The following is a 12,490-nucleotide window of genomic DNA, read 5'->3' on the forward strand; positions in this document are numbered from 1 at the left end:
CTAATTTCTCTGTTTTCAACCTTGACTAGAACCCATCTTCCAGAGGAAATGGCTATCATCTGCCCTGACTCTGATCTGGAATGGATTCCTTCCCCTTATATTGGTTGGGATTGCAGGCTTTGATCTTGACTATGACTTTCCAGAAAATTTTTTCTTGTTGTTTGGATTTCTTTTCTTCCCAATAGAAGAATGTTCACTTCTTCTCTCTTCCCCTTCCTCCCTCTCCCTGCCAAAGAAGAAAGGAATGTAAGAGAAACTGTGGTGGAGACAGATAGAAGCCTTGCGTCTGAAGAAGAGCTAGAAAACTTCTCAGGAGGATCTCAAAGCAGGATTTCCTTCTCAAATGAGCTGACTGAGAGTAGGTATCCTTCACACTTAGGTCAAGAGAACAGACAAGGAATAGCTATAGGCCTTTTCTGCTTCACTTCTACACAACTCTTAGTTTGGTACAGGACTTTATTTTTGTAGGAAAAGCCCAGCAGGAACTCATTTGCATATTAGACCACACACACACACACCCGATATCACCATTGTTCCACACAGGAACCCATTTGCTTATTAGGCCACAACCCCTTTTGCCAAGCCAGCCGGAACTGCGTTCCTGTGCGTTCCTGCTCAAAAAAAACCCCCTGGTTTGGTAGAATTATAAAGTGCATTGGAGAGAGACGCCATCTGGGCCCTGGGATCTGGAGGTGCGGCAGCTCCTTCTGGGCAAGAGCTCAGCTGTGGCTCTTGAGGGGCCATGGATCCTTAAATACTGGACCTTCTGGGGAAAGGTGACCCGGGTTTAGCTAAGATCAGCCAAGCTGGACAAGGCCAAAGGGCCTTCAGACTTTCCTGTCCTCCTAGGTGCTGATGGGACCTTTCTCTTTAATCCCACAGAGGATGAGCAGAGGAGTGAGGAAGGTGAGGAACTTGATCAGCCATTGCCAGATAAACTTGAAAATGAAGACTTCAGAGAAAACTTCAGGAAACAAGGCAGTCCTGAGAGGCAAGAGAGCAGCCAAATAGTCAAGAAGTGGAAGCAACCCATTCCTTGCCAAGGGGGGGATTTCCAAAAAGTCATTCATATGGCAGAAGAAACATATGAGTGCTCAGAATATAGAATGGACTTCTCAGAACAAACCCAATGTACTGTCCAATTCCATGAGAAGAAATTCAGTTCAAATGGCAGTCTTCAACACCATCTAAGAACTGATGGAGGAGATAAACCTTTTGAGTGCTTGGAGTGTGGAAAGAGATTCAGTCGCAGTTTCAATCTTAAACAGCATCTAAGAACACACACAGGGGAGAAACCTTTTGAATGCTCAGAGTGCGGAAAAAGATTCAGTGACAACTCTACTCTTCAACGGCACCAAAGAACCCACACAGGGGAGAAACCTTTTGAATGTTCAGAGTGTGGGAAGAGATTTAGGCACAGTTCTACCCTTCAACGGCACCAAAGGACCCATACAGGGGAGAAACCTTTTGAATGCTTAGAGTGCGGAAAGAGATTTAGTAGGAGTTCCCGTCTTCTGGAGCATCAGAGAAACCACACAGGGGACAAGCCTTTGCAATGTTCAGAGTGTGGAAAGAGATTCAGTCAGAACAGCCATCTTCAGCAGCATCAAAGAACTCACACAGAGGAGAAACCTTTTGAATGCTCAGAATGTGGAAAGAGATTCAGGCACAGAGGCAGTCTTCAACAGCATTTAAGAACCCACACAGGAGAGAAACCTTTGGAATGTTCAGAGTGTGGAAAGAGATTCGGTCAGAGTAGCCATCTTCAGCAGCATCAAAGAACCCACACAGGGGAGAAACCTTTTGAGTGCTTAGAGTGTGGAAAGAGATTCAGGTTGAGTGGCACTCTTCAACAGCATCAAAGAACCCACACAGAGGAGAAACCTTTTGAATGCTTAGAGTGTGGAAAGAGATTCAGGCACAGAGGCAATCTTCAGTTACATCAAAGAACCCACACAGGAGAGAAACCTTTTGAATGTTCTGAGTGTGGAAAGAGATTCAGTCAAAGTAGCCATCTTCAACACCATCAAAGAACTCACACAGGTGAGAAACCTTTTGAGTGCTCAGAGTGTGGAAAGAGATTCAGGTTGAGTGGCACTCTTCAACAGCATCAGAGAACCCACACAGGGGAGAAGCCTTTTGAATGCTCAGAGTGTGGGAAGAGATTTAGTCGGAGTGGAAAATTTCATCTGCACCAAAGAACCCATACAGAGGAAAAACCTTTTGAATGCTCGGAATGTGGAAAGAGATTTAGTCAGAGTTGTAAACTTCAACTGCATCTAAGAACCCATACAGGGGAGAAGCCTTTTGAATGCTCAGAGTGTGGAAAGAGATTCAGTCAGAGTGGCACTCTTCTGCTGCATCTAAGAACACATACAGGGGAGAAACCTTTTGAGTGCTCAGAGTGTGGAAAGAGATTTAGTGGGAATGGCAGTCTTCAACTACACCTAAGAACTCACACAGGGGAGAAACCTTTTGAATGCTCAGTGTGTAGAAAGAGATTCAGTCAGAGTGGCACTCTTCAGTTGCATCGAAGAACCCACACAGGGGAGAAACCTTTTCAATGCTCAGTGTGTGGAAAGAGATTCAGTCGGAGTGGCAAACTTAAATTGCACCAAAGAACCCACACAGGGGAGAAACCTTTTGAGTGCTCAGAGTGTGGGAAGAGATTCAGATGGAGTAGCAATTTTCAAAAACATCTAAGAACCCACACAAGGAAAAACTATGTAACTGCTTAGCCCATAAAAATAACCTTTTCCCTATTCCACAGCTAAAAGCAACCGCATACAGAGCCAGTGCACGGGAGTCGACGGGGTTGGCAGTGGCCTTGGGCACCGCCCCGCTTGGGGGCGTCCCTGGGAGTTCCCTCTCTCCCCGAGGAGCCAGGCCCTGGGCTCGTGTACCGCACTCCTTGCAGGAGCTGGCTCCCTTTGAAGAAGGGGGCAGGAGGGCCACATGGAGCACTGGTGGGGAGCGCACACAGCCCGCCACCGCATTGGCACAGCGAAGATGCTCCCCGCCAGCGCTCTGTGCGGCCCTCCCACCCCCTGCTTCAAAGGGAGCCAGCTGGCATCCTTTGAAGAAGGGGGCAGGAGGGCCGCACAGAGCGCTGGCAGGGAGCGCAGACAGCTTGCTGTCTCCCCGCCCTTGGCGAGGCTTTGAAAGCCTCGTGGGGGGGGTGTCCAAGCCCTCTCCCGTTTTACAGTGGGAGAGAGCTGAGAATAGAGGGGGCTGTGTGCTCTGCGCGCAACCTGATGACGTCACTTTTGGTGATATCATCGGCCCCCCGCGCACAGAGCATGCACAAAAGAATATAAAAGAAGAAAAGGGGGCAGGGGCTCGTTTCGGCCTGGGGCGCTGGAAAGGCCAGCACCGGGCCTGATCGCACACCATACAAAGCGCTGAAATAATTTAAACTGTAGTAAAGAGCTTGAAGCTACACAGAAACCTTATGTTAATTGAGGGTGAAATGTTATAAATTAGCTCCCACACATAACATTTAAGAACATTAAATAAAATGATAGATAAAATTATTAAAATTCTGCAATATGTATGTATAAAAATGTAAGCCAACAGTATCTGGCATATTTTGCAAGCTACCACACAAAACTGCATTATGTGCTGAAACCAGTTGATTTTCATCTGTAAGTAAAATTCTAGCATATACAGATTGGCTGGGAAGCCTACTGAACTAGGGAAGGATAAACTTAGAGCAAACATCTTGATATAAGGGGCAGTGAAGTGGAATGTGTTCTGCAGTTTCAAGTCTCCCTGAACCACAGGGATATAGCTTGTCTGCCTTGGGATCTGTGGAGAAAAGCATTGTGTGTCTCCTGTAGGTTGGCACACAGCAAACCTACACCGGGCATTTTAAAAGGTTTTTTTGTCTTAGGCCGAGAAGGCAGCCGTCTCCCTACACCTCAGCTCACCTTCATACGCTAATGGAGTTAGAAAAAGGGATGGCCAAGCCTCCTCTCCACCCCCCCCCCCCTTCTTCAGGTAGGAAACAAAGAGTGGGGGGTAGGAAATTCCGAAGCCTGAAAGTTATGGCACCTCTATAGAGAAACCAGAATAGCGAAGTTAAAGAGTCTCTCCTATATTTTACCATCAGAAAGGGGCATGCTTATAGCAGGGACAGAGGATGTGCATTTTTTTTCCCAATTTCTTTTGTATCCGTTGCTCAAAGCTTGTGGTATGCTAAAGTATGCTTGTAAACATTTTCTTTTTAATAAATGCTTTACAATCATTAATTCTGTCAGTGGTTCTCTGTACCCCATAGACCTCCACCGTCTCAAGACACGCTGTTTTAAAAGGAGACCCAGGAGAGGGAAAGCAATCTGTTGGTGACTGGTTATTCCCGCAGGGGCACCCAAAGGCATTGAACTGCCCCCCCCTCCTCCGGTAGCCAGGCACTGGGAAGCAGGAGGTGCAGAGGCAATTTAAAGGGGGAGCTGAGGGTCCTGATCCCCCCCTAAATTGATCAGGTGGTGGTGCATTACCCTCGAGAGAAGGAAAAGCCCCTCCAGTAGGGTTCCCAATCCCCAGGTGGGGGCAGGGGATCCCCTGGTTTGGAGGCCCTCCCCCTGCATCAGGGTCATGAGAAAACGGGGGAGGGAAGGAAAATGTCTGTTGGGGACTCCAATATTCCCTATGGAGACTGATTCCCATAGGGTATAATAGAGAATTGACCCATGGGTATCTGGAGCTCTGGGGAGGGCTGTTTTTTTTAAATAGAGGCACCACATTTTCAGCATAGCATCCAGTGCCTCTCCCCAAAATACCCGCTAATTTTTCAAAAGGATTGGACCATGGGGTCCAATTCTATGAGCTCCCAAAGGAGGTGCCCCTATCCTTCATTATTTCCAATAGAGGAAAGGCATTTAAAAGGTGTGTAGTCCCTTTAAATGTGATGGCCAGGACTCCCTTGAAGTTCAGTTGTGCTTGTCACAACCTTGCTCCTGGCTCCACCCCCAAAGTCCCCAGATATTTCTTGAATTGGACTTGGCAATCCCACCCTCCTGGAGGTTGGGAACTCCAAGGAGGACAGGGTGGAAAGGTGGCTGTAGGCCATCTTCTGCCACAGGAGTCTTTTTATATTGCTTATCCAAAGGCTCTTTCCAAGGGGGGTCGTCTTGGTCTTCAGGAGAACAGCCGAATTCGAGGCCAGGTGCCTGGTTAGTCTCTAAGGTGCTGCTGCACTACCATCTGACTGCTCTGCGACTGCTTCTGCAAAGACAGGCTTTTAGAGTATCTGCATAGCCTCAACCCCAGATTGTGGACCTTCTGTGCTGTCAGACCCCCCCTCCAATTTGGCTGCAGTGTTTTCAAATTTGGGACAGTACCTGTAGTGGGGGGAAGAAAATGCACACTTTTGTAGGTCTTGCCCACAGTGGGGCCACTTTCCTTGTCTCAGCTTACTACATTGCCTCAAGGCAAACCAAATGTTAAGGAATTAGAGATAGGCTGTGAGGCATTCGCGAAATTCTTTGCAGACAAAGTCCAATCGCTCCGCCATGACTGCCCCGCCATATTAGATACAGTATGTGAACTTGAGGCTCCGTGCCTGTCTTCTGGTTTGATCCTGGATCGCTTCGACCCGCTCGACCTAGAGGAGGTCGACAGGATCCTCTCTATTGCACGCCCTACAACTTGTGATCTAGACCCGTGCCCCTCCTGGCTAATTAAAGCTTGCCAGGAGGAGCTGAGATGGCCTATACGGGACATCATAAATAGATCTCTTTCGGAGGGTTCTTTTCCAACCCCTCTGAAGGAGGCAGTGGTCCGCCCCCTCCTGAAAAAAGCTACACCAGACCCGGCCGAATTGGCTCACTACCGGCCAGTCTCAAACTTGCCCTTTTTGGGCAAGCTTATAGAGAGGGCTGTGGCGTTGCAATTACAGAGCTTCCTGGATGACGCTTCCACTTCAGATCCATTCCAGTCCGGCTTCCGCCCGGGCCATGGGACAGAGACGGTTCTGTTCGCCCTCATGGATGATCTCCGGCGACACCTGGATCGAGGCAGTGTGGCGGTATTGCTGTTGTTAGATGTTTCGGCCGCGTTCGATATGGTCGACCACCGGCTGCTGACCCGCCGCCTCGCCGATGCAGGGATTCAGGGGTTAGTCTTGCAATGGCTTTCCTCTTTCCTGGAGGGTCGGGGACAAAGGGTGGCAATTGGGGGGGAGCTGTCCCAGAGACACCCACTTAACTGTGGGGTTCCTCAGGGAGCAGTTCTCTCCCCGATGTTATTTAACATCTACATGCGCCCCCTTGCCCAGATTGCCCGGAGATATGGGCTGGGTTGCCACCAGTATGCGGATGACACCCAGCTCTATCTATTGATGGACGGCCGGGCCGCCGATGTTCCTATAAATTTGGACTGGGCGCTGCAAGCCGTGGCAGACTGGATCAGGTCGAGTGGGCTGAAACTGAATCCAGCGAAGACAGAGGTCCTTTGTCTAGGACGTGGTGGTCCAGAGGGAGGGATCTCCCTTCCAGCTTTTGACGGTGCGTCACTGGTACCAGTGCGCAGGGTCAGGAGCTTGGGAGTGTTACTGGAGTCTTCCTTGACAATGGAGGCCCAGATAGCAGCCACTGCCAAATCCGCCGTTTTCTACCTTAGGCGGGCGAGGCAGTTGGCTCCCTTCCTGGAGCGCAATGACCTGGCAACAGTGATCCATGCAACGGTCACCTCGAGGCTAGACTACTGTAATGCCCTCTACATGGGGCTGCCCCTGTGCCGAACTCGGATGCTGCAGCTAGTGCAGAATGCAGCAGCTAGACTGCTATTGGGCCTACCTCGGTGGGAACATGTGCAGGCTGGGCTGCGAGAGCTGCATTGGCTGCCAGTTATTTACCGAGTTCGTTACAAGGTGCTGGTTATTACCTTTAAAGCCCTATATGGCCGAGGACCTGTTTACCTTAGGGACCGCCTCTCTCCATATGTTCCCCAGAGAGCACTGCGATCCAGCTCACAAAACCTTCTGGAAGTACCTGGGCCAAAGGAGGCCAAACTAAAAACAACTAGAGAACAGGCCTTCTCTATAAAAGCACCCCAATGGTGGAACCAACTGCCGGAAGAGGTGCAGGCCCTACGGGATATTAACCAATTCCGTAGGGCCTGCAAAACCGCCCTCTTCTGGCTAGCCTTCCAAGATGGAACCTGAAATGAACACCATGCCATCACTAACATCAGCAATCGAGATAGGAAAATGATGAGATTATTTTAGATTGATTTTAGACTTTTATATTATGTAAATTGAATGGTAAATTTTAAATGCTATTGAAATGTATAACTGTTTTATTGTTTTAACATGGCTTTTGCCACATTCTGTAAGCCGCCCTGAGCCTGCCCCGGCGGGGAGGGCGGGGTATAAATAAAATTATTATTATTATTATTATTATTATTATTATTATTATTATTATTATTATTATTATTATTATTATTATTATTATTCTGCCTCACCAATTATGCTCAAGTGCGCTAAAACCATAATTCTATAAAATATTGGTATAACTTAACAATAGTAGTTGACAATCAGTATTAACGACATGATCAGGATATGCCCATTACTGATTTTGGAAATGTTTGAAAACAGGCCCTGCAAGCATCCCTTTCATACCATTGGGACATGTGATTTTCTTTTGCTATTCCAGGTCTTAAACTGCTAGATTTCACACACTTCTTCAGCTAGCCAGATCCCAGCCTTCCCTGGCACATCTGGGGCTGACTCTCTGCTGCCACCATCAGGCCAAGAGTCACAGGTGCATCTGTCTGGTAGCCTGTTCTCCAGAGGTTCTTCTGCATACCTTTAGGAAACTTTTCTCCAAATTAAAAATCACTCGCACCCCCCCTCCCCCCCGGACCTCCGTGGAAGCAGGAATCCTTGCGAATTAAACTGTTCAGAAATATTCCCACATCAAGCAAGGCGTGCCTGCTTTCGACTAGACCCTAAGCATGATCCCAGTTTCTCCTTTATATGTTCATGCTGAGACTCAAAACACACACCCAAGTCCAAAGGGAGAGGTGGTCCCAAGGTACCAGGGACCAAACCTGTATGTGATAGCAAGTACCTGAAACTGAGCCCACAGACTGATGGGCAACCAATGAAATGACCGCAACCTGGGAGTAATATGCATGTCCCTTCTAATGATAAAGGTAGTCCCCTGTGCAAGCACCAGTCGTTTCCAACTCTGGGGAGACATCGCATCACAATGTTTTCACAGCAGACTTTTAATGGGGTGGTTTGCCATTGCCTTCCTACTAGCTCCCAGTAATAGCTGAGGTGAGGCATTCTGTACCAACTGGAATCTCTGAGCTGATTTTGACAAGAGGCCTATGTGGAGTGCATTGCAGTAGTTTAGCCTGGAAGTTAACAGGTGGATCCAGGTGGCCAGATAAGCTTGAGCAAAGCATAAATATTAATATGACACAGTGATGCAAAAATTCCATAGTGGGATCCTAGTTTTAGCAAGCTATATACAGTAGTAATAGACCACATTCCTTAATAATTGATTCAAGTAACTGAATCAATTCACAATTCAGTCTTGCATAGCTTGTCAAAGTGGGAATCATGGTAATGTTTAAGATCTCAGACTTTCCCAAACAGCATCTTGCCTGAGATAATTTTCCCTTTGTTGATTTTCAGACCTTTGACCCACACCAGTCTGGATCTATCCCTTTGGGAGAGGCACACTTAATAAGTCATTATCTCTATGCCATGAAAATCTTTCTCTGCTCATTTCCACACACTTGAGAACCAGTTTGGTGTAGTGGTTAAGTGCACAGACTCTTATCTGGGAGAACCGGGTTTGATTCCCCACTCCTCCACTTGCACCTGCTGGAATGGCCTTGGGTTAGCCATAGCTCCGGCAGAGGTTGCCCTTGAAAGGGTAGCTGCTGTAAAAGCTCTCTCAGCCCCACCTACCTCACAGGGTGTCAGTTGTGTGTGTGTGGGGAGGGGGGAAGGTAGAGGAGATTGTGACCACTCTGAGATTCAGAGTATAGGGTGGGGTATAAATCATCTTCTATGAAAGGGACAGGACATTTTTCTCCAGGTCAGCTGGCAACCTTCATGATATCTATCAAGGTCCGTCTTGTCTCCTCAGCAGCTCTGAAGCTGGGACCTGCATGCCAAGGAGATACTCTACCACTAGGCCATTGGCCCTTTCCCCACCCCCCACCCTATTCCAGCCTTGGATTCCCCATTTTTCAGTTCAAATGACCAGGTAATAAGTAGTTAATACCCAATTATCACATTAGGCCAGGAACCACGTGCAGCTCTTTCACAAATATTGTGCGGCTCTTGAAGCCCCCACAGGCCCCTTGGCTGACTTGGAGAAGGCTTTTCTCTCTCTAAATCATTTCTCCAAGCCAAGCCAGAAAGTTAAAGTTGCTTCCTTTCCATCTCTGCCTCAACATCTATTTGCCTGCCTTCCTTCCTTCCCTCAAACATCTGACGTTTATGTCTTGCAGCTCTTAAACATCTGACGTTTATCCTATGTGGTTTTTACGTTAAGCAAGTTTGGCCACCCCTGCATTAGGCCTTCTCAATCTCTAAAAAAATAAAACAGAGGCCAAATACAGCTTCTGCTTCAGACACTGTTTAGTTTCTGGTTCTAATTCAGTACTAGAATTTTCTCAGTGGTTAATTTTCTTCAGGCTGTTCTCAGAGTGATTCACCTTCTTCTGCCACCCTCCCTCTGCTTCAAACTGTCATTTCCCAACTGCCATATTGCCTAAAACGGAAAACAACAGCTCCTCTTTGTCACCCAATCCTGTCTGGGAATCACAGAATCACAGAGTTGGAAGAGGCCACGGAGGCCATCTAGTCCAACCCCCTGCTCAATGCTGGATCAACCTAAAGCATCCGTAACAAGTGTTCATCCAGCCGCTGGCTGAAAACTGCCAGTGAGGTGGAGCTCACCACCTGAACAGAAAGGGGTATCGCAACACGGTGCAGAGTTACTCCAGAGTAACCCCATTGATCTGCGTAGGGCGTCGCTGAACAATCGTGTTTTCACTTGTCTGCAGCACAGATAGGGTTAAACCTACAGAACTGTTTGCTAGAGAGGCCGAGGGGAAAACGGAAAAGAGGGAAAGCTCTTTTTATTCGGGGGGGGGGGGGGAGGAGGAGGGTTTGCTTCTGAATGGGGAAAAAAGCATAGGAAGAACTTCCGATTTGCAACTGCAGGTGCAAGCCGTGTAGCCGGATCCCGGGAAGATTTACTTAAAAGTAAGGCGGGGGAGGGTGAGGCTTAAACTTTTAAATCTTGGAAGGGAGGAAGGCTGGGTTCTCGGCTACGGTTGCCAACTCCCAGATGGCAGATTCCTGCACATTTGGGGAGAGGGTGGATTCTGGGAAAAGCCAAGTGTGGGGATAGTCGGGAGGAGGGGGGGTTAACCTGAGATGGAAACAAGGCCAGAGAGTCCTCCCTCCCCTACATCCATTTTCTCCAGGGGAACTGATCTCTCTCAGCTGGAGATCGGTTGAAATTCCGGGAGGGGGGGTCTCCAGGCCCCACCTGGAGACTGACAACCCCAGGGGTGGAATTCTAGCAGGAGCTCCTTTACATATTAGACCACACACCCCCTGATGTAGCCAGTCCTCTATGTCAAGAGCTTACAAAAAAGATCCTTCTAAGCTCTTGGAGAATTGGCTACATCAGGGGTGTGTGGCCTAATATGCAAAGGTGCTCCTGCTAGAATTCCACCCCTGGACAACTCTATTAGGCACCCGTTTTGCGCCGCTATTTAAGCAGCATTTTTTTTGTGGTGGGGGGGGAGATGATAATGTATTTTATTAAATTTGTTTTTAATTAATTGGTATTATTGACTACTGCATGTATTTTTATTGTTGTACATCACCTAGAGCTCAGCACCAGCTGGGATGAGGCAATTCTTCAAATAAAATTAATAATAATAAATGTATGGAAGTAAATCTTTTGCCGGTCATGATAATCTGCAAACTAAACCTGGCCTTTTTTGGTTTGTGGAGTAAGAATGGGCATGAGGAAGGGAACTTCAGTCCTCCTTGGAATCACCCGCAGCCCCATCCTAAGACCCAGATGGGTTCCCAATGTGGGGCCAGGGTTGCCAGGGCCAGCTGGCGACCAAGGCCTGCCCAGCAGAAGAAAGGACCATTTAAAAAACTCTGTGGCCAAGATGAAGAGGGCCTCACAATGCCAGAGAAGATCACGGAACACCACCAATGCCCATTGCCTACCAATCACAGCATGAGGTGAGGTGACTACCCCCTGACAGGCAGAGAGGAGTGGAGCATGCTGATGTGGCCACACCCTCTGATGTCAGCCTTCTGCCCCCCTCCCTGAAACATAAGGCCAGGAAGGACAAATGGCACGGGGCCTACATCACTGTGAGGATAGCAGCATGAGCAACAGGACCTCTAGAATAAAAGCAGGAAGCACCACAGATGTGGATTCGTGTACTCACCTGCAGCAGTGCTTCGCAAAGTGGATGCACAGGAAAATAACACAGCGTGGCCCCTATCCCATCACTCCACATCTCATTAGGCAGAAGCAACCACAACGCAGTGCCAAATTCTTCCTCCTGCGCTAGGGTTTGAGCAGGAGGAATAGCATCCTTTTGCCAGGCAAGAGAGGTCCAGACCCACAGGGAATGCAACAGAGAGAAACACAAGTTCACTGTTACAAGAGTTACAAGAGTGCTAGGCGGGGGGTTAGGATACAAAGAATACAAAGCGTGTCTTTTGGTGGTTAGGAGGTCCAGAAAGGAGTCTCTGGTAGTATCAAGTTGGATGAATCATTCATGCTGATTGGCTGGCCTGAATGCCAAGCATTTTTAGTTGTAACCCCACCCCCCATGTACCGTCTTCAGCAGGGCACCAGTGACATGCTTAGCAGCCATCCAAAGCTGTTCAAGGACTGAGCTTAGGCTTGTTCCCAAACAGGCTGGACTCTGGAAAATGATCCTTCTGTCAGGGTGAGCTGAGAAGACAATACTGACTTTGATGGACCAAAGGTCTGATTCAGTATAAGGCAGCTTCATATGGAATACTGGGCCAGGAAAAACAGCGATTCTTCTCTGGATGAAAGACCTGTGATATATATGCCCTGCTTCTTCACATGGTAAGAAACTCCAAGAGATATTGTTTCCTTGGGTTGGTTTCCTCTTGGAAAGAGAAAGCTCTGGAGCCTTCTGGTGTCTTATTATTTTCTTTAATGACAAATATACTGGCAGAGGTGAGCATGTGTGGAAGCCAGAAGAATTCCCACAAAGTACCCCACATCAGATGCCCGGAGGGAGCATTTCTACCATGCAAGATTCCTCATCCAAAGCCTGTCAGCCTTTCTCTCCCAATCTCAACTGCTTGTTCTTCCCACGGACACATTCCCGCCCATTTCCCCTCAGCTGGGTGCTTGGACGGAGCTCTTGCCTAACACTTCACGCCTACTGGAAAGATACACGCAGTGTCGGATTAAACCCTGTGGAGGCCCCGAGGTAGTCGAAA

Source organism: Heteronotia binoei, chromosome 18, assembly GCF_032191835.1.
Source record: "Heteronotia binoei isolate CCM8104 ecotype False Entrance Well chromosome 18, APGP_CSIRO_Hbin_v1, whole genome shotgun sequence".
In the NCBI taxonomy this organism is placed as follows: domain Eukaryota; kingdom Metazoa; phylum Chordata; class Lepidosauria; order Squamata; family Gekkonidae; genus Heteronotia; species Heteronotia binoei.